At 43.9% G+C, this 27,043-nt stretch overlaps 1 long non-coding RNA gene and 1 pseudogene across 2 annotated transcripts; one reads left to right on the plus strand and one right to left on the minus strand.

Moving 5' to 3' along the window:
• The first annotated feature begins 6,870 nt into the window (after positions 1-6,870).
• LOC101711765 (twinfilin-1 pseudogene) lies at positions 6,871-12,732 on the plus strand (annotated as a pseudogene). Its single transcript, XR_015447459.1, has 2 exons — positions 6,871-7,036; positions 8,430-12,732. The product of XR_015447459.1 is annotated as a twinfilin-1 pseudogene (transcript).
• Positions 9,468-15,016, minus strand: LOC110345935 (uncharacterized). The gene is made up of 3 exons (XR_002389619.2): positions 14,897-15,016; positions 13,653-14,024; positions 9,468-9,602 (listed from the first exon to the last, which is right to left on the minus strand). It is a non-coding gene; the product is annotated as an uncharacterized LOC110345935 (long non-coding RNA).
• Between the last annotated feature and the right edge of the window lie 12,027 nt (positions 15,017-27,043).

Genomic DNA, 27,043 nt, shown 5'->3' on the forward strand with positions numbered 1-27,043 from the left:
CTGGACTCAAACTTGGGATCTACCTGCCTCAGCCTCCCAGAGTGCTACAGGTATGCACCACCACCCCTGGCTGGTCACAGATCAGAGAGATCAGAGGAACAGGAAGGGGGAGCCAAGCAGGACATCCATGTCCCACTGTGAGTGAAAGCAAGGAGGGAGAAAGAGATGTCTGACTGGAGCCTTTGTAGGCTCCAGGGCATTTCACAGGCAGTTTTCCTGCGGCCCGGCCGGTTCTAATTAGACCAAGGAGGTGTGAGTTGGGAGGGGGATGACAGAACCGAGGTCCTTGCTTCAATCTGTGCCCTGTGGGGTGTGCAGGTCCCAGGGATGAGTCACGGTCTGTAAGTAACAGTTAAGTAGGAAGGTAGAGTCCTGGATGCGATTAAATCATACAGATGATCACAATTGATCGGATTGAGCTGGGCGTGGTGGTGCCAGCCTGCACTCCCAGCCCTTGGTAGGCTGAAGCAGGAGGACCTCTGTGAGTTTGATGGCAGCATGGGCTACATAGTGAGTTCAAAGTTAACCTGAACTACACAGCGAGATCCTGTCTCAAAGATAGATAGATAGAATTGATAGTATTGAGGAACCAGAGCAGTATTTCTGCTAGGAGAGGGTCTGAGAAGATACAAATGAAACATCCACTGGTCTCAGGCATGTGAACAGGGCCTTCTCTCACACATGCAGGAAACCGTTTCTCAGAGGGCGTTGAAGCTGTTGGGGCTGCCCCACAAGGCTACCCCTGCTCAGACTGCCCAAGTTGATGCATCGAAGCTGCTGACCAACTGGGTTTCGAGGGGAAGCCCAGCCCTCCCCTTTTGAGGCCAGTGGATTTGCTAGCCCAGCTCACAGAACTCAGAGAAGCATTTCCATTTCAAAGGGTGCCACACACCACAAGGCTGGGGGGCACAGACCTCTGGGGACTTCTCTGGGCCTCTCAGCTTGCAGCAGTCTCTGGGGCCTCTGTTCTCTGGCTGCTCTCAAAACTTTGTCCTTTTAGATTCCAGGGAAACCTCCTGTCTAGTGTAGGAATGGTGATGAAAGCATTAGCCATGAGGATCAGCCAGACCTCCCTGAAGACTGGAGCTGGGACTGAAAGTCTTCACTTCTGCTCCTGGCTTGGTCTTTCTGGAAATCAGCCCCTAGTGAGGAGACCTACAGGAGGCCAGAACTGGTCCACTCCACATACAGACAATGAATCATAAAAAGGCATTTCTTTCTTTTTCTTTTATTAGTGCGTGTTCACTAAGCATAGTGATCACCTTCAGCCTGGGGGATTGAGATACACATGGCCATGTCGTGATCATGTTTATTCCCCGTTCTCCCCTAATCTCCACAATCTCTCCTTCCCAAGATCCCTTTCACATCTCTTCAGAATCTACCTTCATGTTTCTTAACATGACTCTTTATTCTGCATTTTAAGTTATTTATAGCTTGAGCCTCTCATGCTACACAAACCAAGTGATATTTAACCTATTGTGGTCTCAAGAATCATTCCTACAAATGATTCAAATGTATCCTTCTTCATGACAAACCCTCCACTGTGGGTATCCACCATATTTTCTTTATCCATTCATCTGTTGATGGTCATATATAGCATGTTGATGATTTAGCTATTGTGAGTCGTACATCTATTAAGATGGCTATGCATGTATTCTTGTAACATGGTGACTTTAGGTCTTTCTGTATGACACCCCAGAAGGTATAGCTGGTTCAAATGGAATTTTTTTTGGAGAAATCTCCATACTGATTTCCAAAGTTGATCTCATAGAAGTGGAGAATAAACATACTTACCAGAGGGTAGAGAAAGCAAACGGGAAGGAAGGATGAGGAAAGGTTGTTCAATGAGTGTTGTATTTGGTTTTCACAAAATATCTAAGAAACACAACTGAAAGGAAGAAAGGCCATGGTTGGCTGGTTCTATTATCCTGAGCCTGGAGTGAGGTAGAACATTGTAGCAGAAGGGTGTGAGGGAGGAAAGCTGCTTATCAAAGCCTTCACACTGAGCTACATCTCTATCTCATTTCAATTTTATTTTGAGACAGGTCTAAGGGCCTAAGCCTCCCATATTGGGCTGGAACTTGTGATTCTACTGCCTCAACCTCCTAGAGTACAGGAATTATAAGCTTGCACCATTACTGCTGGCTAGAATGCTGTGTAACCATTAGTAATTAGTCAGGTTTGTAATAATAGTTCAAGTGAATCCACTGTCTTGTATTAATTTGCTCATCCTCTTGTATGAAAATGTGAATGTGCTGCCAGGCAATGCCAATCAGGCTATAGGTTCTGCTCCATGCTGTTGGGTTCCAGAAACTAGAGTGGTCCTGGCAAACTCCATTCCATCTGAAGGGTGTGCTGATTAACCTGACTGTGGCTGTCATTTTGCCCTGTATATGTAACCAAAGCCCCAAGTTGTACTTCTTCAATGTATTTAATTCCTATGTGTCAGTTACACTTTGGTGAAGCTGGAAAAGATGTTATGAGACGTACTGAGAAAGTATTTGCAGCTTATTTATAGATAAAGCACTATTTTCTGAAGAGCTATTGTCTGGATCTTGTCTAGTCCTTATTGCCCATCAGAACTTTTCTTCAGATCACCAGGGTCTCCTCAGTACCCCAGTGAGGACTCCCTCTTCTTTCTTAATGCATCTTCCTGTGTGCCCACATCTTCCAGAGGGAGGAAGGGTGGGATATTTTTTACCCTCTGTCCCTGTCTCTCTTTTTGGCTGGGTGTAAGGGGCATTTCAGTCTTTCCTCAGTGATCCTATCATGTAAATTTGCTTCTTTTTAGCAAAAAGAAAAAGAAAAACTGCTCTTGGTAAGCATTCCTTCAGGACTTCATCAGACTATGTTAAAGCCGAAATTTCAAAGGAATCCACTTTGTCCACCACTTGTACCATTTTTATATTCTCCAAGTAGCTCCTCTGAACTCTTAAAACAATATCTTGATCTTTCTGTTATATTCTAACCGTTAATTTGAACATAGAGAGGTTTGTGTAATAAAAGAAATTTTACAAAAATTAGTGACTGAAAGAGATATTATAGGTGGTTTAAAAAAACAGAATTCACTTGACAGTAAGCAGGAGTTGGTTGGTAGAACAGAAGAATAACACTAAGTTGAGATCTTTCAAGTTGATCAGTTTAGTATTGGCTAAAGAGATAGGCATGGTCATTTATCCAGCTGGGCTTTCTGCTCTCCCCTTATGAAATACGTTTGTACCTAAACATTAAGTAAGGACAAGGGGGAAATTTTGAGAAACTTCCTCAAATTTGCTCTTTGAGTCTTTTACACAGACACAGTATTAGAATTCTCAGTGGCATGTGACATCAGATTACTTCATTTGCTTCGAGTTGAGAATTACTGTGTAATTTATTAATTCATGATTCTCATAACATCCAGCATTGGGTAGCAAAACTCACTGATAGTAGAAGGGAAATCATAATAGAATAGAATGCAATTGGAGATAGGAAATGTTCTTTAAACCTGAGAGAGATCATCGGAACAATTTTCAGGGATTTGTGTCGATGTATGTGTGAGTGTGAACACATTTGTGTGTGACTGTGTGTAGATAAGCATTCTTCTAATGTTGTATAAACATATGAGTATTCCATACCTTTCAATTTGCTGACAAAGACAATTAACCAAATCAAGTTTTGGAAATGTTGGCTTATTCTTATTTTTTAAAGAGTTCTTCTCTACCCTGAGGATGTTTATCCAACAGGAATAGAAGAAAGTGAGTTTGAAACCCTCTCTTTTTTTCATCTTATCATTTCTTTGTTGGGACAAAATACACAAAAAATTTGCTGTCATCCCGTGACGCAAAGTGCAGCAGCATGAAGCACATTCCCATGGCCCTGGAGGCCTCTCATCTCCCCAAACTGCGCCTCTGTCCCCAAGAAACAGTGGCTCCGGCCCCTCCCCAGCCTGCACCACTGTCCTCCCTCCCGCCTCTGCGGATCCCAGGAATCCAGGGCCTCCTGGGAGCGGGACCCTCAGTGTGCGCCCTTCTGTGTCAGGCTCAGGTCACTGAGCGCAGGGTCCTCAGGGCCCATGCACGCTGCTGCAGTGCCGGGTACCCGTCCTCCCACAGCTGGGGATATTTCGGGGCTGTGTTTGACCTTCTATCTGTCAGCTGCTTTTGCCTCTCAGCTAAGGTAAATTAACCTGCTGTGACTTGGGTGCTGATGCCCTAAGGGAAAGTTTCTAGTTTATCTATTTTGACACCATTTTGCCCGGATCCTGGAGATCCCCTTGGGAGTTCGTGTTTTACAAACCCCGTGCTCAACATTTTGAAAGTCAGAGTCCCTTTTTCTTGCTGCAGCTTCCTGCCACATTTTTACTTGACTTGCTTTTTTAAATGCATAGCCTTTGTATTTTAAAACAGCTTTCGATGTCTAGGAAAATTAAGCAGAGAGTGTGCGGAGTTCCTGTGTACCCATGTGCACACTTGCTCGCTCGTCACATCTGCTGTGGCCGGAATGTGCTGTCCCCCAGATGCATGATCTGGAGCCTGACTCCTGATGTAATAGTAAGAAGCGGAGCACTTGGGCCGTGATTAAGTCAGGGGCTGCAGTCTCAGGAATCACATTCCAGTCCTTATGCAGAGGCCTGGGGTCCCCCTTGCTCTTTTGAGGACTAAATACAGGTGCCATCTTCCAAATTTCTGAAGCAGACACCGAATCTGCCAGCACATTGAGCTGGAACGTCCAGCCTCTGAAACTGGCAGCAACACATTTATGTCCTGCGTGAGCGATTCTGTTACTGCATCACAAAATGACTAACGTGGCATCTTTTTAAAAATCTTTTACTATGTTATGAAAAAATAAAACAAAATTTCATACTCAAATAATAAGAGTAACAATAATTATTACATGGTGTATTATCTTCAAACTAGTTACTCAGAGTACCAGACATAAAGCGATAGGATTCTTATGAAAAAGAATCCTAGGGCCAGGGATTTAGCTCAGAGGTGCCACACCTGCCTTGCAAGTGCAAGGTCCTGAGTTCAATCCCCAGTACCAAAAAAAAAAAAAGATCCATTATTATTTTTTTTTATTTTTTTTCCATTAAGTTTATAGGTACATTTTAGGGATACAATACAGTTACATTCATCATTGGGATCTTGTGCCTTTACCTGATGTAGCTTGGTTCTTATTTGTTCCCCTTTCCCTGCCCTCCCTTCACCCCCTCCACCCTTCCCTATTTACAAAGACTTTGTTTCCATTTTTTTCTTTTCTCATATTTTTTATTTTCCCTTCCTTCCCTTCCCCATCCCTCCCACTTCCCCTACTCCTTTAGACCTTTTCTTCCTATTACACAATATCAATTATACATTTTTTTAAAAAATTACAATATCAAGATTTAGAGAACATTACCACAGATTTTGCTGAATTTAAAAGAATATCGAAAGCATATTACAAAAATCTTTTTTGAAATAAATCTGACAACTTCTAAGAAGTACCTTGGAAGACAAATTAATGAAACTGACTCTGGAAGAAATATAAAATTTGAATAGCACCTATTAAAGAAAGTATATTCCTAGCTTGAAAACCTACCTATAAAACAGGGTCATATACATTTTAACTGACGAATTATATCAAACATTTAAAGCAGAGAAAAGAAGAAACATTTCCCTCATTTTAGGAAATCAACATTGTATCTTTTCCATTCATATAAGGTGTTTTTGCTGGAAGTATGGAGTACAAGTCTTTAATCTGTTGAAAAGGTTCTGTTCTACTTCTAGTCTCCTAATAGCTTTTAACATGAACATCTGTGGAATTTAGTCCGATACCTTTTTCTCCAACTAGTGACAGGATCATATGGCTTTTTCCTTTCCTTTGTTAAAATGATGCCTTATGGGGGTGGATCTTCCAATGCTGAACCCACACTGCCATCCCTATAATAAAACCACTTACTACATACTGCCAGATCTGACTTCTAATAGTTTGTTTTATTAAACAAATTCTTATGTTCATACTTTTCTCTTCTATTATCTTTATCCAGTTTTAGTATGGTACACTATTATTAAATACTCTCTATGTATCCTCTCCCTCTCTCTCTCTCTCTCTCCCTCCCTCCCTCTCTCTCTCCCTCTCTGTCTCTTTACCCGAAATTGAACCCAGGCCTTTTTTATTTTTTATTTTGAGACAGGGTCTTGCTAAGTTGCTAAGTTGCCCAGGCTGGGCTCAAACTTGGGCCTCTCCTGTCTCAGCCTCCCAGAATGCAGGGTCAAGAGGCCTGTGTCATCACTTCTCCGTATTTATATCCTTTACTTGTTTAATGTTCTTTTTTCCTGTGATTTTACACCATATTTACGCATCATTTTGCTTTAGGTTCTTTGCGTGGGTTTATAATTTTTATTTTTTACTGGCACCAAGCCCAGGGGCGCTCTATCACTGAACTCTACCCCCGACCCATTTTGATTTTTGGAGACAGTGTCTCCCTAAGTCATTCGTTGCCCAGGCCTGCCCTGGATTTACGATCCTCCTGCCTCAGCCTCCTGAGTTGCTGGCAAGAGAAGTAGGCTACCACACCAGGCTGCGTTTGTTTTTGGTGCCCTGGGAACACTGAGGCGTCTCCTGCCCATCTAAGCCAGCTGTGCCGGCATTGACTCACCCATCAAATATGCAAGTCAAGGTGAAATTGAAAAACACATTCATTTACAGAAAACAGAAGCAGAGCAGCCGAGCCGGGGGTGGTCAGGAGTGGATGCCCAAGAAGTTCTTGTCGGTGTTGGGGGAGGGCAGGCGCTGGGGGCTGAGGTTGGCGCAGAGGGCGTCAGGCGCTGAGAGGCCACAGTGCAGGCCTGGACAAGCCCAGGCGCAGCAGGCTGACTCTGTGGGGGGCGGGGTTCAGAGCCCCACGGCCAGGGTGGCATTGCGGTGCCTGGTGTCCCTTGGGAGCAGCACCTGGCCAGGGTCACCTGGACGTGCAGCTGGTAGACGCCCTCGCGGTCGACAGCGCAGGAAAGAGCAGCCCGAGGCGGGGTCTGCCTGCCAGCGCAGCCTGGGGTCCTGCCTGGGACCTGGGGTGGAGGTTAGGGAAACCGGGCACTCCTGGAGATCCTGGGACAAGGGAAATAGGGAGGGAGAGGTGAAGGGAGGCAGAGGGAGGGATCTAAAGGCCGAGAAAACCTAGCAGCAGTGGTACAGGTTGGTATTCCCAACGCTGAGGCAGGAGGATCTCACGTAAGGCAACTTAGGGACTTGCAGAGGACCCCCCCCCCCCAATTAAAAGGGCCGGAAATGTAGCTCAGCGGGCCGGCCCGGGGTTCAAACCCAGTACAGCAAAGGAAAGGGGGGACAGGGTAGATGGGGGTGGGATAAGAAAGGGTCAGTCGTCCCCAGGGGAGAAAGCTGCAGGGAGGAGACGGAGCGGGAAGGCAGGGTCCGCCCACAGAGGCCCAGCTGCCCCCCACCACCCCACTTTAGAGAGCGGGCCCTCCCGGGGTGCCCGGCCGCGCTCCGGGCCTTAGCTTCCCTCCCGGACTTGCCCTCCGCCCGCTTTCTCCTCCCGGCCTGGCTCCGTCTTTCCCGCTCTGGGGTCCGGGCCGGCCGGGATGGAGCCGGGCGCTCAGGCAGGGGAGGCCCGGCGGATTCGCGGTCGCCCTGGGCGGGAGCGGGAGGGACGCGGAGCCCCGACCTGGCCGCTCCGCTCACCCGGCCGCACCTGGACGGCCTCGCCTCTGCGTCTCCGTGAGAACGGGGGAAGGTTACAGCCCTGCGCGCCGGGCTGCTGGAGTCGTTTCCGGGTTTCCCAGCGCGGGAGTAAAATATGCAGAACTGAGGCCGAGGCCTCCTAGGAGGAGCCAGGAACGGGAAACGCACTCACAGCTGGCTCTCCTTCGCTCTTTTCTTTCTCTCCCTCTCTCTGCGCACAGAGCAAAGGAGCTAAGTGTCCGCAAGTTAAGAGCCTTCCTCCTGCAGCTTCCTCTCCTTTTGTCTTCCTCGCTCTCTTTTTTCCTTCCATTCTTTCCCCGTTTCCTCCCCTTCCTTTTTTATATTCCTCCTCCTCTTTCCTCTCTCTGTCACTCACACACACACACACACACACACACACACACACACACACAGACACACACACACACCCGCGGAGCCCCGTCGCCAGCGAGGTTCAGCTGCAGCTCCGCTTCCGCGGCGTCCCTCTGGAAGGAAAGACCAGAACATGAAGAGGACGTAAGCCTGGGGTGAACTGTCCCTAGGAGCCTCTTCCCGTGTCTGCCGAGTCTCACCCCACCAGCGTGCTAGTGATGTATCTGTTCCTTATTCCTGCCTTTTTTATTACTATATGTTCAGATGCACAATAACGAATTCCCCTTGAGGAACTGGAACCTATGAGAATTCTGTCGCAGTGCTTTTGACTTTCCCTTCCCCTCTCCGCAAAGTCTACCTCCCTATTTCTGATCATTTCTCTTTTATTTTGTCCTAAGTTATTTATACTTGGTTTCTCATCTTCCCGGAGCCGCCAGAGCCAGAGTCCTTGGCCGTGCTGTGTCCCACCAGACCTGCATCCAAGCAAGTGAAGAAGTTAAGGATATCTTTGCCAGAGCCAGAAATGGAAAATACAGACTTCTGAAAATAGCTATTAAAATGACCAACTTGGGGTCGGCTCCTGTAGTTACCCTTCCAGCTCCTGGGATACGGATTAGGATTCCTTCCTTTGGCCCCTGTAAGAGGACAACCATGCTGTGTATTATTCAGGTTGGATTCTCAGAATGCCCAGGGATGTGAGTGGATATTCATCGTAAGGTCTCCACACCATTTTTACTTTCTTCAAAAAATGGTTCATGCAAGGGCCAGGAATTTAGCTCAGTGGTTCCGCCACCTGCCTCGCAAGAGCAAAGACCTGAGTTCATCCCCAGTACCAAAAAAAAAAATGTCTCACACAGCAACAAGAGCAACTCTGAAAAAGGAGTTTGGTGGTGGGCACGTGAAGGAGGAAATACTTGGTACAGTAAAGGAAGATGTCTCGTTACATGGGTAGAAGAGATATTTGCTGTCAGTCTTCCCCTTACCACTGACTGCAGGGGCAGAGGAATTAGACAGATTAAAATGAATGAGGTACAAACTGACAGGGGTGTGGACACTAAGCATCAAACATGACAAGGAGTAGCACTTCCTTTTTCTCCAGAAAGCTTTGCAGGCTTTGTGAAAAATTGAATAACAGACAGCTGAACTATGTGCAGTTGGAAATAGATGTAAAAAATGAAATTATAATTTTGGCCAACACAACAAATAGAGAACTGAAAGATTTGCCAAAAAAAATTCTGCATGTTATCATTTCTTTCTGTACAAACATGTCCACGAACAAGGCTACTTAAGAGTCCATAGTTCTTATTTATTCAGTGCCTGGATACACACGAAGTATAAGAGAACAGATGCTGTATTCATTCTAGCTGCAAGCGTCCTCTGCTAGAAATCACAGAAAGACAACTACAAATGGATGCAATCAGAAAGATCCAGACCTACACTGGGGATGAACAGACTGCCCAGTTCCTTTATTAGGAAGTACATCCCAAGCAGCACCCACATAAGCAAAGTTTTGCAAAACCAAAAGGTCCGGGCGGGAAGTAGAGGAACGTGAAGACTTCTTAGGGCTCCAGCTGAAACAGAAACGACCACTGATTAAAATTCTTAAACTAAACATTGCAAGACTAGTTTTTTAAAATTCAGCTTTTAGTACAGAACTGAAATCATTCCATGTTATATAGTAGGGAGAGAAATTGTACTTTTTGAAAAACAGCACTTTTCATTTCTATGTGTTTTTAAAATTTATGTTATAGAAAACTCATGGTTTCTGCTTTTGAGTTAAAGCTAGAAAGAGTTTCAACATAGTGATGTTTAATTTTGTCATAGTTTTCACAGTGTTGATTCCACACTTTCATGATTCTGAAAACTATATAGTCAGGCCAGTTTGAGAAAGTTGAATATCTTTTTTAAAAGGGTATATTTCTCCTTACTCATAATGAGACATCTGATTTTTTCTTTTAGAGAGAGAGAATCAGGAAGTCCGTGAAAGAGTCATGCTCCTTGCTGACTGGGTGAAGAACCAGGGTAGGTTATTTTCTAGGCTGAAATGTTAGGCGCCTCAGAAAAGATGGAAAGTTGCTTACTCTAAGGAACAATGCTGACACTAACGGACTGGGATCAAGTTTTCGACTTTTACACATAGTGCTTTATCGCAGCAGTTTTTTTAGATTTATTTTGGGGGTTTTTGTGGCATTAATATCTCTGAAGAGGGCCAGGGATTTAGCTCAGTGGTGCCACATGCCTGCCTCACAAGTGCAAGGTCCCAAGTTAGATCCCTGGTACCAAAATATAAACAAAAAAAATTCTGAAGAGCAGCTCATGCTGAAACTAGGTTACCAGACACTTTTTTTTTTTTTCTGGTACCGGGGATCAAACTCGGGACCTTGCGCTTGAGAGGCAGGCGCCAGAACCACTAAGCTAAATCCCTGGCCCCAGACACTTTCTATACTGCAGAATTTCTGTTGCCACTGACTTTAACAATGTTCGTAAATTCTTTTTCTAGTACTTTAAAAAATGTTTCTTTCTAAAGTAAGTCATTTCATTTTGAGTACTGTGAGGCCAAATGTTTATGTTCATAGTAAAATGTAAATTACTATCATTCAAACAGAAACAAAACTAAAGTGAAAATAGTTTAAAAGTTTCAGAATTTTTTTCTCCAAAACCATGTATTTATAGGCGAATTATGTTCTTTATCACTTTTAGCAATTATTCAAATGTAAAATTGTTTTAAAGCCCTACCATTAAACAACCTAACACAAATATACATTTAGTCTATGAATTTTGTTTCAATTAATAGCTTATTTCAAAACATATTTAACTTTTCTCTAAAGCTGTGCATTTTCATTTACAACCTACAGAGATTCTGTGCCTCATATTTGTTTGATACTTGAAATAAAGGAGCTAGAAGATTTCAGATTTAATCTGTTAGACCTGCTGCAGAGCCACTGCGGGTGTTTTCTAAGTGAACTGTGAGTATCCAGGATTTGTAATTTCTTGACCTAAACTTCATGCTGTATAAAACAAATATTAGAAATACAAATTTCCTAGTAGGAAATATGAAGCACTCATTGCTAAAGCTTAATGCCTAAGATACTACGTACACCTTTCAGAAATTCCGTGTATGAAATACATCCTATAACTATGGTTTGACGGATTTTTTTTTTTCTGGTACCAGATATGAACTCAGGACCTTGGAAGTCAGGCCTACTGCCACTGAACTAAATCCCCAGGCCCTGTCAGGTTTTTAAAAATACAACTGAGTGTTTGTGTGGAAGTTTTTGTTTGTTTACAAATTATTCAACCATTTAAACTGCAGAAGAGTCAAGTTGTACTTGTTTACTAAAGATATACTTTGTTTTCCCATGGGCGCACAAATAGACACATACACTTGCAAATTGTTGCATTAAGAATCCTGGAGCTGGGCCGGGGATTTAGCTCAGTGGTTTTGCCACCTGCTACACAAGCACAAAGACCCGAGTTCCATCCCGGGTACCAAAAAAAACAAAGGAACAAAACCAAGAATCCTGGACCTATGTTGTAGAGCACAGCTGAAGCTGCACTCTCTAGTCATGATGATCACCTCTGTTGAAGATATCCAATCATTCACCAGTGAATGTTTTTCCTGTAGGACTCATGTGCAATTATACTCAAATTTCCACTGCACAAATGAAAGCAAATGGGCACTCCAGAATATAGATGTGATTATATAATCTTTAATTATTATTAAACCAATGGTTGTTGAGAATCAGTGAAGCATTCGTATTTGAGTACGACTCATTGTTTATATGATGTTTTAGGTGGCACTCGATGGTGAATAACATACTCCCAATAAACTTATATAGCAGTCAAAAATTACATGCCTTCTGTGGACATTTTACACGTGCATTTTATATTACAATAAAAATATTTCTCTTTTTTTAAAAAAAGGAGAAACTATGCAATATCTCGGCATGCATCCATTTCCTTTTCAAAGAAGTCCTAAAGAGAAAGTGGCTTTGGGCTCCTGGCGTTTTTGGATCAGCCTGATTTCCCTGCATAGTTTGCCTAATTTTTTGTGCCATCAAAGCCGTATTATTTGAGGGAGATCCAATATCCCTGCAGGCTCTAATGTAGGCTCCAAGATCATTGGGAAACTTTATGGTATTAGTTGCCTGCCTGCAATCTTTGTTAGCATTATCATTTTTTTTTTTTGGTACCAGGGATCAAACTTGGGACCTTGCACTTGTGAGGCAGGTGGCGGAACCACTGAGTGTTAGCATTGTTGTAAACCAGTTGTAACACCAAGATATCAGCTGCCTGCAGATTAGATAGCTGCCTCTTAATTGTAGCTTGTAATTTGACCACAAACTCCATGCAGTGCTCATTTGGACCTTGGAAGATCTGAGTAAAAGATCGAACTGGGGCACCATCCTCGGGCACCGAAGTCCAAGTATGACACATCAAATCAGCCATCTGAGTGAAAAACACCCTAGGACAACGGACCTGCTGATTTACATCAGCAAATTCACCGGTACCTGAAAGCAAGCCTAAAGTGATGTCAGCTTCCTCTCTTCCTCCATTCCTGTTCTTATGAGCCTGTTCATTTATCAGACTGCCGTTGAACTTAAAAGTACAGATACTGGGAAGGGAGCAGGAATGTTTTTTGCCAAATGACTGACATCAAAGGGTGTCACCATATAAGCTTGCAAAACATTTTCTACTAAACCAGTGGTGTAAGGGCTTTGTATGCCGTTACTGGCAACACTGTCTTTCAAATTTTTCAAGATTTTAAATTCAAATGGTGCATAAGCTTGTATTTTCTGATCAGGATGATCAGGATCTTCCTGTACGCCGACAGAAAAACACATTGCAGAGCCAAAATGCTCTCTGCGCCTAGCAGCTTGCTGTATCACCTTTTAATACCAGGTGTCAGTGCTGCTGGATTGCAATGTCTTCGTGGGCAAAGCAGGCTCCAGCAGCTCTGGCAGAGGAGGAGAGTGTTCCTCCTCCCGAAAGGGAGGATCACTAGGAGCCTCCACTGAGAACCCACCGCTCTGGAGCATGGGCCCTGGGGCATGGGCCAGGGATTTAGCTCAGTGGTTTCACCGCCTGCTGTGCAAGCACAAGGACCCAAGTTCGATCCCCAGTACCAAAAAAAAAAAAAAAAAAGAAAGGAGCTGCTGTGTGGAATGCAGCAAGTTTGGTGAAAGTTTTGGACGTTACCGAGCTAGGCTGCAAAGGTGCCAGAATGGAGCACACCAGAGCCCAAGCTGTTAGGGTCTCTGGGAAACAGTTTTTCCTCTCTGCTGAGCAGCGCAGAAGTTTTCTCCCACAAGCTGCCAAACCTGCCCTTGGGAATCCCAAATCATGTTTCTAAACATCTTTTTGGCATGTTTTCAATACTGCGGACTGACACAGTACAATTTGCTGGTTTAAAAAGAGCACGGAGCACATGGATGTAACTCCGTTGCTCAGCTGAGAAAGACTGCCCCGTATTTTTTTTCTCTTTTCTTTCTTTCTTTCTTTCTTTTTTTCTTTTTCTTTCTTTCTTTCTTTTCTTTTCTTTTCTTTCTTTCCTTCTCTCTCTCTCTTTCTTTCTTTCATTAAGTCCCAGTCAATTATTTACTCACATCTGAAGCACTTACCTCTTTCTCTTTTTCGAGTTTATGCTCCTGTGTACGTCCTTTGATGACTCTTGCCCCTTGGTCGCTGATTTCCTTTTATTCTTTTTTATTCTGAGTAGCTTCACTGAGCAGGTGGTTGCTTGTGGGTCAAGCCCCCACCGTTGGGCGCCAATCCCAGAGACTCCTGCAGTAAGTCTCTAGTCCGCACCTGCCCATTGCGTGACACTTAAGACAGCGTTAAAGAGAAAGTGTGAACTGCGACGGTCAATGCTCCTTCGGCAAAAGTCACCGTCCCGTCTCTTCCACCGAATTTTATTATTCATCAATCAGGGTAAAGGTGCATGTACAGATGTGCAGTACGCGAAATTACCATGGAAACTAATGCAGGCAAGGCTTTAAAGAGAAGTCAAAGCATTTTCAAATTAGAATCAAGATGGACAAAATATATGGTTGTGATTACAGCACTGTCCTTCAAGCTATGAGGGCACGAACTGTGGGAATGGAATTTGGGTGCGATTCCTCGACCTCAGCTGGATGTTACAGCCCTACAGCTTCCTAGGTCATCACTCTGGTCTGGGCCGTGGCCGTCAGCGGGGAGGTCACGTTAACCTGCGCGCTACCGCAGTGCTCACGAGATGGTTCTGTGGGTCACTTAGCCTCAGTCAGACTCGCTTCTTAAAGTAAGCCAATCGAGGGATTTAACTCAGCAGCCTGCACTGCTTACAGCGTGTTTGGGGCATCATCGATACTGCGGGCTGACACGAAGGACCGAAGGGGAAGGGGAAGTAAAGCGGGAGAATGGGGGAAAGCAAAGAAGGGAAAGACAAAAATATGAGAAAAAAAGGAAAAAACGGAAACAAAGCTTTTGTAAATAGGGAGGGGTGGAGGGGAAGGGAGGGCTGGGAATGGGGGAAAACAAGAACCAAGATACATCATGTACAGGTACAAATTCCCAGTGATGAATGCGATCATAATGTACCTAAAACGCACCGAGAAACATAATGGGATAAAAGACGCCCTGACCAGAATGTTGCTTTGGGTCCGCGGGACGCAGAGACACGGCTGGTTTCCCGGAAGTCGCGCGGGCGTCGGGGCGCAACGCGGGTGGGGACCGAGGAGCACGGGACGCGGGCGCCTGGGGTCGGGGCCGCCCCACCCCCACCCTTCGCAGGCCGAGGCCGCCCGCCCCCTCCCTCCCTCCCCATCCCTCCCCGCAGCTCCCTTCTCCCCTCCACCAGCTCCTCCTCCTTTTATCCCTGGCTCACGCCCATTTCGTCTTCCCAGATCCTCGTCCTGCTGCGCTTCGGCGCAGCTCTCCCGCCGGGCTCCCCCAGCCGCGGCACGGGCCCTGCACCCCGTCCCTAAGCCCCGGGGCCGAGCTGCACCGCGCGGGTGCGCAGGAGCCGGGGACCGTGGGGCGCTGCGCCACCTGCCGGTAGGTGCGGGCAACCGCGCCCAGCGAGCCGTCCTCCTCCGCAGCCTCCGGAGCCCCCGCTGTTCCGCGATCCTCGAACAGTGGCTGCAGGAGGGGAGGAGACGCCGCCGCTGACCTCACCCAGCCCTGGTGTCTGCCTGGTCTGACCTTGTGGAAGACCCCTTCCAGGGGAAGACCTCGATCTCCTCGCTGGCAGGGAAGCTCCCTTCTGAGTTATCTCATCCCCTCTTCAGCAGAGCGGCAGGGGTGAGGTGGGTGGGCTGGGTGGGGATCGCCCCTTGGGCAGAGAATATTTGCATCTTCTTAGCAGACTGCTTGGTGCTCCTTTATTCATTCACCAAACCCTGACTCAGCATCTACGACCAGCCGCTGTGCTGGGTTCTAGTGGGAAAGCACAGCAAGCATCCTGCGCCTGGCAGGGCTCCGGAAAGGTGGTGCGCTCCTGTCCCCTGCCGACTGCGTCAGGGGGACGAGCTGACAGCCCTGCCAAGTGCACTGAGTTCAAATGGCCCTGGCGTGGTGGCTCCTACAGCGATCTGGCACCGCGCGTCCGTTCTCCACAGGGCCCTTCGTCCTTGGAGACCCCTGTCTGACGGCTTAGTGGGCTGAACAGCGTCCTCCCAAAGCGCAAGTCCCCTGGAACCTCGAACGTGACTTCAGCTGAGCACAGGTCATGCCGAGGTAGTAGGTTGAGATGGGCAGGGCAGCTCTAGATCCAACGACAGTGCTCATAGGAAGAGGAGGAAGCTGGGTGCAGGCACGCCTGTCGTCCGAGCACCTGGGAGGCTGAGGCAGGGGAATCACAAATATGAGCCCAACCTGGGCAACTTAAGAGATATAGTGAGGCCCTGACTCAAGTAGAAAATAAAAACAGCTGGAGATGAGGCTCGCTGCTAAGGCCCTGTTTCAATCATGACAAAATAAAAATTTTTAAAGTAAGAAGTGGGGAGAGACACAGAGACGCACAGGGAAGACGGCCATATGAAGACAAAAGCAGACAAGAGCAACTGAGCTGGGGGTGACCACCGGACACAGGAAGAGGCAAAAGATCCTTTCGGGGAGGCTTCACCTTGATTTTAGACTTTAGCTCATGGGACAGGGAGAGTCCATTTCTGTGTTTCTTTGTCATGATAACCCCAAGAAATAGGTGCCATGTAGACCTACAATGGAGGATTTGTGCCAGGATGTCACGTGTGTGTGTGTGTGTGTGTGTGTGTGTGTGTGTGTGTGTGTCTGTGTGTGCAGCTGGGGTTGCAACTCAGGGCTCATGCAGCTAGGAAAGCGCTCCCCACCGGGCCACAGCCCAGCACCGCCCCCCCAACTCGCCCTGAACCTGAAATCGCTCTGCAGACTGCAGACTGCACGTGGCAGTCTGAGTAACTGAGGTCTAGGAAAGCTTTGTTCTTGCAAACTGAAATCGGAAATTTTGTTTTGAAAGTGAGAGAAGACCGTGGCCTAACTCCGGTAGGAAAAGAGATGCAAATGCAAGAGTTCTGGATTTCCTGTACGCGGTGATAGGGGGAGAGGGGAGATGAAAAAGGAGGGAAGCCAGCCAGCCAGGTGGTTATGGAGGTACAGGCTGAGGCGGAAGATTACAATTACAAGCCCAGCCCAGAAATGTAACAATTGAGTGAAACTCTGTCTCGAAACTAAAAAAATTAAAAGGGCTGGGAATAGAGCTCAATTCAAAAGCTCCCAGATCAATTTCGAGCACGCACCATCCACCCCAAGAAAAGAAAGCGGAGATTCAATGACGTCCGCAATTCTGGGAATCCAGTAGTCACCATACACTCTTTTAGACCCCTCAACACTGACAGAATTTGCTTCTCAGGAGTCCTACGTCGTCTACAGATATTGGGGCTCAGCTGGCAGCATCCTCCAAAATGACTTCACCCCAAGATATCCCAAGCGTGGAGGGATGGACGGAGTAACTTTCCCCAGTCTTCCTCATCACCGTCTGACCGATCCCCGCCATGTCCTAAGGTCTGGCTCCATCGCTGCTGTAGGTTTGTAGAACCTCCCAGCTGTCATGGTCCCCACTGCAGCCATCGCCCAGTTCTGCGCAGCCTGCCTGCCTGGCCTTCCCATCTCCCCTATCCGGAGCGTCATTCCTGGCGAGAAGAACCGCTGTGGGAGCGTTCGCTCTGCAGAAAAGATTTGCACCACTCACGTGAAGAGCCCGGCCCTCCAGCCCGGCCCTTGGTGACTGGAGTTGGCTCTCACTGACTGCACCCCAGTCCGGGAGAGGCTGAGAGGATTGTCAGCTTGGGTCCTGCGTGTCCCCGTAAACAGAGCCGCGCCCTTAGGTCACTGGGAGTGTGGCTGCAGAGTTGGGGGCCCTGCCCTCTTCTGGTCTCGGCCCTCCCCTCCCCTTTCTCTCCTTCCTGGCCGTGAGGGGAGTCGTTCGCACCACCATGAACCCCAGTCCTTGCCATCTGGCCCCCACTAGACATCCAAGGTCTGCCTGGTCTTGGCCTGAAACCTCAAACACCGAAATTTTCTTTTTACCACTATCTCACGCATTCCATCGTCTGTGGTCCATCTGGGGTTTTCTGGAACCTGCCCCTCCCTCCCCGCTGCAGACTCTCTTCAGGAGAAACTTCGCCACCCCAGCCTCCCCTCCCTGGCCAACTCCCTTCCGGCCCCCTCACCACTCCTCTTCCCCTAAGTCCGCAGACTCCGGAGCCCAGCGCGGGCGATTGGCTTAGGGGCGAGAGGACACCGGAAGTGACGTCATTTTGGCCTCACCCCCCCCCCCGCCCCGGGCTGATTTTTGGGTGCCTTCCGCTTTCTGTGGGGATTTTTTTGGAAATCCCTGCCTCCCTTCTTAGCTCTGGGGTCTAAGGATACCTTACAAGGGTCACCTCCAATCTTCCCCTTTGTCGAACGTGGCAGTCCCTCACCTCACTTTTCTTTTTCTTTCCTTTTTCTTTTCCTCCCTCCCCCTCTCCCTTTCCTTCTTTCTTTTTGGGGTAATAGGGATTGAATCAAGGGCCTTCACACTGAACTACAGCCCCAGGCCTTCAAAAAAAATGTTTTCAAGGCAGTTTATTGCTCATTTGCCAACTTGCACAGGCTGAGCTTGAACGTGTGCTCCTCCTCCCTCAGCCTCCCAGTTTGCTGAGATTATAGGCACATGCCCTCACACCCTGCTTGTGTAATATTTTTAAAAATTCATAAGTTAAGGGCGGGGATTTAGCTCAGTGGTTTCGCCACCTGCTGCCCAAGTGCAAGGACCCGAGTTCCATCCCCGGTACCAAAAAAAAAAAATTAATAAGTTAATGCAGAAAAGATCAATATTTAACAAAATGTCAATTTTTTTTTTTTTTTTTTTGGTACCAGGGATCGAACTTGGGTCCTTGTCTTTTCGAGGCAGGCAGCGGAACCACTGAGCTAAATCCCTGGCCCTCAAATGTTTTGAATAAACAATAGAGGCACTTAACCTCTCTGTGCCTCAGTTTCCCAGAAGAATAGAAGTATCTATCACATAAGCTTGCTATGAAGAGTTTTTAAAATGTAAAATTTCATCTGAACTGTTTAACCCAGAGCTGTCACATAGTAAGGAACTGGTGGTGGCTACTATTATACTGCTACTATTTCTACTTATTGCTACTCTTACAGCTGTTGCTGCTCTTATTACTATAATTCCTACCATAATATTTTCTATATTTGGCAAACAGTAACCTTGACCAGTCTTGTAGGTCTGAATGCCAACACGTAATTGGGAGCCTGAAGACTTAAAGAATTTATAAAACACTTTTTTTTCTCTTGGCAAAACTTTGTGTTCAAGACTTAGCCTGAAAGCTGTGGAATGACACTAGGTGCTCATCAATAAATAAATTGGTAAATAAAATGTGGGGTATAAAAAACACCTAATAGATTATTAAGCAGCCATGAAGAAGAATGAAATCATAGCATTTGCAGGACAATGAATGGAACTGGAGATCATCATGTTAAGTGAAATAAGCCATACCCAGAAACTCAAATATCACTTATTCAATCTTATGATAAATCTAGGGGAAAAACAGAAAAAACAAAAACAAAGAAGAGATGGCGTGAAAGAAAGGAGACTATTAGAAAAAAAGAAAGGGGAGGGAAGAAGATGGGGCTCAGGGAGAAACTGGCCAATGTGTAATGTATACATGCACAAACATAAAAATGATGCCCACTTGTCTGCATACTTAATATCCATTCATCTAAAAATTGAAATGAGGCCGGAGATTTAGCTCAGTGGTTCCTCCGCCTAGCTCGCAAGTGCAAGGTCCCCAGTTCGATCCCCGGTACCAAAAAAAAACAGTACAGATAAAAATTGAAATGAGGATGTAGCTCAATGGCAGAGCACTGGGTTCCCTCCCTAGTAATTCCCCAAAAAGGGGAAAAAAAGACTTAGCGTTGCCTTAATAGGAACCCAAAAGCTATAATTTCATAAAAAACCTGATGCTGTGTATTGGAGTGGGCGGGGCTAGTTCCTGCTGTAGTGACAAACAGCTCTTAAAAAATCTTTTCACAGTAAAATTTATTTACTGCTCACACCGCACACAGATCCGCAAGGGGTCCAGCTCGTAGTGGGCTGAAGGAGGCTCCATCTTGCTCCTGTGCTGGGAAAGGAAAGTAGCAAATCACCATAGGCACGCGTCATGGCAACCCCAGAAATAAAGCTGAAAGTATAAGGTGACGAACACTCGTCCATAAGAGAATCCACCCATCTGATCGGCAAAAACACAGCGCCTTCTCCTTCCTGCTGGCAAAATAATCATCCTTCCCAGAGACCGATAACTACAAAGACCCTCTGGATACTTTAATCAAGCCTGGGGAGAGACCACTCCCACAGGGGTGTCAAGAAGGGTCTCAGGATTTTGAGAACCCTGACAGGTGGGTAGAATTATCTTGAGATTTACCTCTTGAATTTTCAGTAGCAGCTAGAATTTAAAAAACAATCCGTAGAGCTCCATAACATGGATATAAGAGAAGATATAGTAAATAAAGACTAGAAAACTTAGGTCAAAGAAATTAGGCACCTTGTTTTTTCAATATTTATTTTATTTTATTACTACATGTTTGACATTCATGCAGTTTACAGTCATCTTCGGGAATGGTTACGTGTACATGTTACAGTTTGTTTCTTTTTAACCCCCTTCATTGCCTCCCCTCCCCCACGCTTCCTCCAGTCCCCCTACCCCCTTTTTATACTTGTTGATATTATTCGTCTTAGCTCATGTTATGGCATAGAGTGTTTACATTCATTGGGGTTATTAGGTTCCTGTACGTGGTCCATCTTTATTCTTATTTCCCCTTCCCCTCCTCCTCGCCCCTCACCCTTGTTCCCTTGGACCACTTTCCTATTGCAAGAGATCCATCCCCTATCCCTTTCCACCCATCTTCTATCATTGTCTTTGTACTTTGTCTTGCTTGGATGAGAGCTACCATACAGAAGCTTGTGTGTCTGGTTTATTTTTCTCAACATTGTATTTTCCAGGTGCATCCCTTTTCCTACAAATGTCTCAAATGTATCATTCTTTATAGCCAAGTAGTATTCCATTATATATAGATACCACATTTTCTTCATCCAATCACCTGTTGATGGGTATACAGGCTGCTTCCAGATTTAACTGTTATGAACTGTGCTGCTATAAACATTGGTATAAGCTCCCTGTTAAAGTTTAACAGCAAAGACCAAATTCACTTCAATTTCTCATTTTTTGATAACATTTTTTTTGGTACCAGGGATCCAACTCAGAACTTTGTGCTTGGAATGCAGGCAGTGGAACCACTGAGCTAAATCCCTGGCCCAATTTCTCATTTTTTAAATGCATCTTTTCTTTGGGGGAATCTAATTTTTGAAGTTTTTTATATGTCCTATATTTTAGACCTCTGCCTGAGAAGTAGCTGGCAAAATATTTCTGTAAGTGGCCTCTTCCTGCAGTTGGTTGCTTCCTTTGCTGTGCAAAAACTTTTTACTTTCATATAGTGCCATTGGCTGATTCTTGGAATTACATTTTAGGAAATTGGGGTTCTGTTGAGAAAGCAGCTGAGATAAGGACAGAGTGTCAGTACTAAAAGATGGGGCTCATGCAGGTGACCACATACTCAGAGATACTTTCAAAACAAGAGAAAATTAAAAATAGATTAAACAGCAACTAAATGAAAAGAAGAATAATCTAAGATTAATTGGAATTGTTGAAAAATCAGAAGACAGCACAAACGGCATTAAAAAACTGGATTACAAAAATAATAGCTCAAAACTTTCCAAATATGGGAAAACAAAATACACAGAAGAAAAGCATAAGTAATCCAAAATATCCATGATCATAAAAGAACCTGTCTGTGACACATCATAGTCAAGATCCTAGAAGTCCAACACAAGAACAGAATTTTAAAAGCTGTTAGAGAAAAATAACAAATCATTTATAAAGGTAAACCCATTAGAATTACAGCAGACATCTGAACACTAACTTTAAAGTACTGAAGAATTTACAGTGAAATGTTTCAAGGCCTAAAAGAAAACAACTTCTGACCCACATTAATATATCCTGAGAAATATCTTTTAAAATTTATGGAGAAATAAGATCTTTCAATGACAAAGAGCACCTTAAGAAAGTCATCAAACCAGCACTCCAAAAAATTCTCAGTGTAGTGCCAAGGATTTAGCTCAGTGGTTCTGCCACCTGCCTAGCAAGCACAAGGTCCCAAGTTTGATCCCCGGTACTAAAAAAAAAAAAAAAATTCTCAATGCTATTTTAGATAAAGATGATGAAGTTAAAAAAAAATGCCAAAAGTTCCAAATAGGATGAATACACTAGCCAAGGTGACCAGGTAAGCATAAGGAAATAAACAGGAACCAACATCAGAAAAATAATGCTATGGCAGGAATAAGTCAATACCTTTCAAAAATACAACTCAAAGTAAAAGGTCCTAACATGACAATCAAAAGACACAGACTGACAGACTAGATCAAAAAACAAAAGCCAGCAGTATGCTGTATACAAGAAACATTACATCCAAAAAGAAATTCACACAATAAAAATCAAAGCATGGGAAACAATATTCCATAAAATGGGAACCTCAAAACAATCAGGAGTAGCTATCCTATTTTCAGGAAAAGTAAACTTTATTTATTTATTTTTTGGTACTGGGGATCAAACTCGGGTCCTTGCACTTGAGCAGCAGGCAGTGAAACCACTGAGCTAAATTCCTGGCCCAGGAAAAGTAAACTTTAAGCTAAAATTGATCAGAAGAGGCCATGAAGGTCACTGAATATTGGTGAAGGGAATAATTCCACAGTAAAACATAACAATTATAAACATATATGCACCAAACACTGGTGCAGCCAACTTCATTAAACAAATACTATTGGACATGAAAGATAAAATAAATAACATATTTATAGTGAGGGACCTCAATACCCCATTATCACAAATAGATAGATCAAGTAGTAAAAAATCAGAAAGAGATATCAGAGTTGAACTGCACCTTCAAACAAATAGGCTTAATAGTTATCCACAGAATGCTCCACCCAACAACAGCAGAATACACATTCCTCTTGGCACCACGTGCAATTTGCTCCAAAATAGACCATACACTAACCCATAAAGCACCCTTAAGTAAATACATAAAAATACAAAAAAATCAAAGTTACTTTATGCATATTATCAGATCATAGTGTGATGAAACTAAAAAGCAATGGCAAAAGAAACCACAGAAATTATGCAAATACACAGAAATTAAGCAATACACTCTTGAATAATCAATGGGTCATAGAAGAAATAAAGGAAGAACTTAGTTCCTAGATTCAAATGATAATTCCAGTACAATATACCAGAACTTACGGGACTCAATGCAAGCAGTTCTAAGAGGGAAATGAATAGCTGTAAATGCCCACATTAGAAAAAAAAAATGAAGTCAGGCATGGTGTCTCACATCTGTAATTCCAGCATTTGAGAGACTGAGGCAGGAGAATTGTCATGAGTTCAAGGCCAGCCTGGGCTACATAGTGAGTTCAAGGCCAGCCTGAACTACATAGTGAGACTCTGTCTCAAAAAATAACACAAGCAAACAAAAAAAGAGCCCAAATACTAATCTAATTATGCACCTCAAGGTCTTAGAAAAACAAGAACAATTCAAATCCAAAGCAAATAATATAAGGAAGGAAATTATAAAGATCAGTGTAGAAATTAATGAAATCAAGACTAAAAAAGCAATAGAAAGAATGAATGAAGGTGGTATTTATACACGATGTAGTACTACCCTCCCATAAAGAGGAATAAACTTGGGCCAACTGCAGGAAAATGGATGCACCTTGAGACAATAACATTAAGTTAAATAAATCAAACACACAAGCTTAAATATCACATGGGTTCTCTGACATGAGAAACTCAAAGTATAAATAAACTATACAGTAAAATAAAAGACAGATAATAGAAAATAAGAAGATAGATCATTTACAAATAAGAAATGGACCAAGAGATTGAGGGAGGAGGGGAGAAAGTGAGGAGTCCTAACTAGAACTAAGATGTGTTATGTACATGTACCAACTCCCAATGCAATCATTATGTACTGCCATATGTATGAATAAATAAATGAGTCAGTAAAAGGAAACACTGAGTGCACACCTGAGGGGTGACTGAAATACATGGTAAATGTTCCCATTAACAAATTTATGACAGAAAAAGAAACATTGTCATTAGTGCCCCTCAAATGACTCCTCCTCACTTCAAACACACTTAGCCCATCATTCTTGTCACTTTCTGAAGCAGTTCTACGAGTCCTATATCATGAGTGCTTTCACAAAATGGTCAAAAATTGGTCAAAAATCCAGTAGCTGCTGGTGGGGCTGAGTGCCATGTATAAACATTACACTGTGTCTCCATCCACCTTATTCATGGAATCTCGCACTGTGTGACCTCTTGCTCTTCCCAAAGTCAAAATCACCATGAAAGGTCAACATTTTTAACCAATTGAAGACACCAAGGCAGCCACAACAGTGCAACGAGAGAGGACTTCCAACCTGCTTTAGAATTTCAAGAATGATGCGACAGGGCTGGGGATTTAGCTCAGTGGTTCCACCACCTGCTTCACAAGCGCAAGGACCCGAGTTCGATCCCCGGTACCAAAAAAAACCTACTAACACACCTAAGGCAACTAATAGTCCACGGCATTAAATAGGCAGTCATATTTAAAATAAAATAAAATAAATAAAAAAATAAAAATAAATGAAAAAGATTTCCCACACTTGCCGGAGATTTAGCTCGGTGGTTCCGATGCCTGCCTCACAAGTGCAAGGTCCTGAGTTTGATCCCCGGTACCAAAAAAAAAAAAAAAAAAGATTGGCCACACAACCAGATGTATCAGTTACCTACTACTGTGTAACAAATTACCACAAATGAAGTGGCTAAAAGCAACACTGATTTATTATCTCATGGCATCTGTGAGTCAAAAGTCTGGGAAAAGCTCAGCTAGATTCATAATGCAGGTGTTGACCAAACTACATCCTCCACAGAGGCTGTGAGGAAGAATTGTGCCTCGGTTCATTCATGTTATCAGAATTCAGTTCCTTGAATTGGAAGACTAAGGTCCCTGGTTTGTCACCATTATTAGCCAGATGTCATTCTCAGCTTCTAGAAGATCTCTCAGGCTTTTGCCATATGGCTCCTACCACATTCAGAGCCAACAATGACAGGTCAAATCCTTTTCAAGTTCTGATTCTCTGACATCTGACTTTCTGCAACTCTTACTTCTAGATGCAGATTTAAAGAGCTTGTGTCATTATCCAGGGCTCATTTTGGTATACTCTCTGTCATATAATTCTGCTTACCACATCCAGCAAATTGTTTTTAAAAACAATAATAAAGTATTCCTGGTGCCACACATGGAAATTCCAATTCAGCAGATCTCAGATGGGCTCTTTATTATTTAAAGTCTTTATTATTTAAAGCTCCCAATCTGGGCATGGAAGGCTGAGGCAAGAGGATTGTCCAGCCCTAGCAACTTAGTGACTTAGCAAGATCTCATCTGAAACTAAAAAAATGTAAAAGGCATGGGGATGTCACTCCATGCAAAAGTCCTGGGTTCACTCTCCAATATCACAAAATAAATAAATAAAGTGCTCAAGATGATTCTGACAACCAGTCAGGCATGAAAACTTCTGATTGAAAAATAACTCCTGATACCTTTTTTGCCCATGCCTAGAATAATTCTAATGCCTGTTCAAGGTTTCCCAGAAGATCTAGAAAGGGGGTGGGACAGAAGAGAATAATAGAAAATGAAATAAATGAAGACACTATGTTAAAAGAGTTGTACAGGGGCCGGGGATTTAGCTCAGTGGTTTCGCCGCCTGCTGCACAAGCGCAAGGACCTGAGTTCGATTCCCGGTACCAAAAAAAAACAAAAAACAAAAAAAGAGTTGTACAGAATACTCAACAGGGGAAAAAACAAGAAACTTTGTCCAGAATTGTTCCCAGATATTCACAGTTTCTATCACATCCCTAGAAAGTCCAGGCTACCGAAAGAAGAAATATAAATGCAAAATGGGAAGAACGGAAGATGAAAAATCCTTAAGATTGTTGGTGGTAATGACTAACAATCTGAATGTATATAACAATAACCCCACAGAATTGTACACTTTTGAAATGATTAAGATGGGCAGTATTATGTTATGTGTATTTCTCAACAGAAACATACTTAAATGAGCCAGGCACGGTGCCCCACACCTGTGATCCCAGAACTATGGGGGCTAAGGCAGGTTGATTGCGTGCCCAACCTGGCTACTTAGTGATTTAATGAGACCCTGTCTCAAAATTTTAAAAAATTAGAAAATGCTAGGGATTGGTTCAGCCCCCAGTACTTCAAAATAAAAAGAGAGAGAAAAAAAGAAGAAAAATAAATGAGGAGTCAGTGAATCACTGTTCCAATACATAAAAATTGTACCATGTGGGTCATGCTTTCTACACATACTGTAGAAATCTGTACATGTTTTCAAGTTCATTTTTCTATTTGATTAAGTAGCAGTTTTTAAAAAAGAAATCAGGGTTTGTATCTTATAAAATTAAACTTGTACCAATGCTCTCATTCACAAGTCCATTTATTATTTTCCCAAAAGGAATGAACATGTGCATATGAAAACATTTGGTGACAGTGTTTGTAAGAGCATTATTCAGTCTTACCAGAAAAAAGACCCAATCAATGCAATTAGAAATTTAAAAAGTGGGCCAGGGATTTAGCTCAGTGGTTCTGTTGCCTGCCTTTCAAGCACAAGATCCTGAGTTTGATTCCCTGGTGAAAGAAAGAAAGAAAGAAAGAGAGAGAGGGAGGGAGAGGGAGGGAGGGAGGGAGGAAGGAAGGAAAAAGAAAGAAAGAAAGGAAGGAAGGAAGGAAGGAAGGAAGGAAGGAAGAAAGAAAGAAAGAAAGAAAGAAAGAAAGAAAGAAAGAAAGAAAGAAAGAAAGAAAGAAAGAAAGAAAGAGAGGGAGAAAGAAAGAAATTTAAAAAGTGAAATCATGGGGCTGGGGATTTAAATCAGTGGCACCGTGCCTGCCTCAAAAGCGCAAGGTCCTAAGTTGGATCCTCGATATAAAAAAAAAAAGTGAAATCATAATACACTGTGCTGAAATTTAGATTATTATAGTAACTCTTTTGAAAACCTATACTCTAATAAAATAGATAATTCAAAGACATGGATAGATTCCTAGATTTCTAGAACTACCAAAGCTGAACCAAGAAGATTAAAAAAAAATCCCTAATAATCCAACAATAGGCAATGATATTGAAGGAGTAATTTTTTTTTTAAACTAACAACTAAGGTCAGGTCCCAGTGGCTTCATTGCTGAATTCTACAAGAACTTTAGGGAAGATCTAATGCCCATAGTCCTCAAATTCTTCAATGAAATAGAAAAGGAAGCACTATTCCCAAAGTCATTCCTGAAAGCTAGCATTACCCTGATTCCAAAATGAGAAAATGACCCAACCAAAATAGAGAATAACAAG

This window comes from Heterocephalus glaber, unplaced genomic scaffold, assembly GCF_053883595.1.
Source record: "Heterocephalus glaber isolate CG9 unplaced genomic scaffold, H.glaber_assembly_v1.0 deba00001760, whole genome shotgun sequence".
NCBI classification, from domain to species: Eukaryota; Metazoa; Chordata; class Mammalia; order Rodentia; family Bathyergidae; genus Heterocephalus; species Heterocephalus glaber.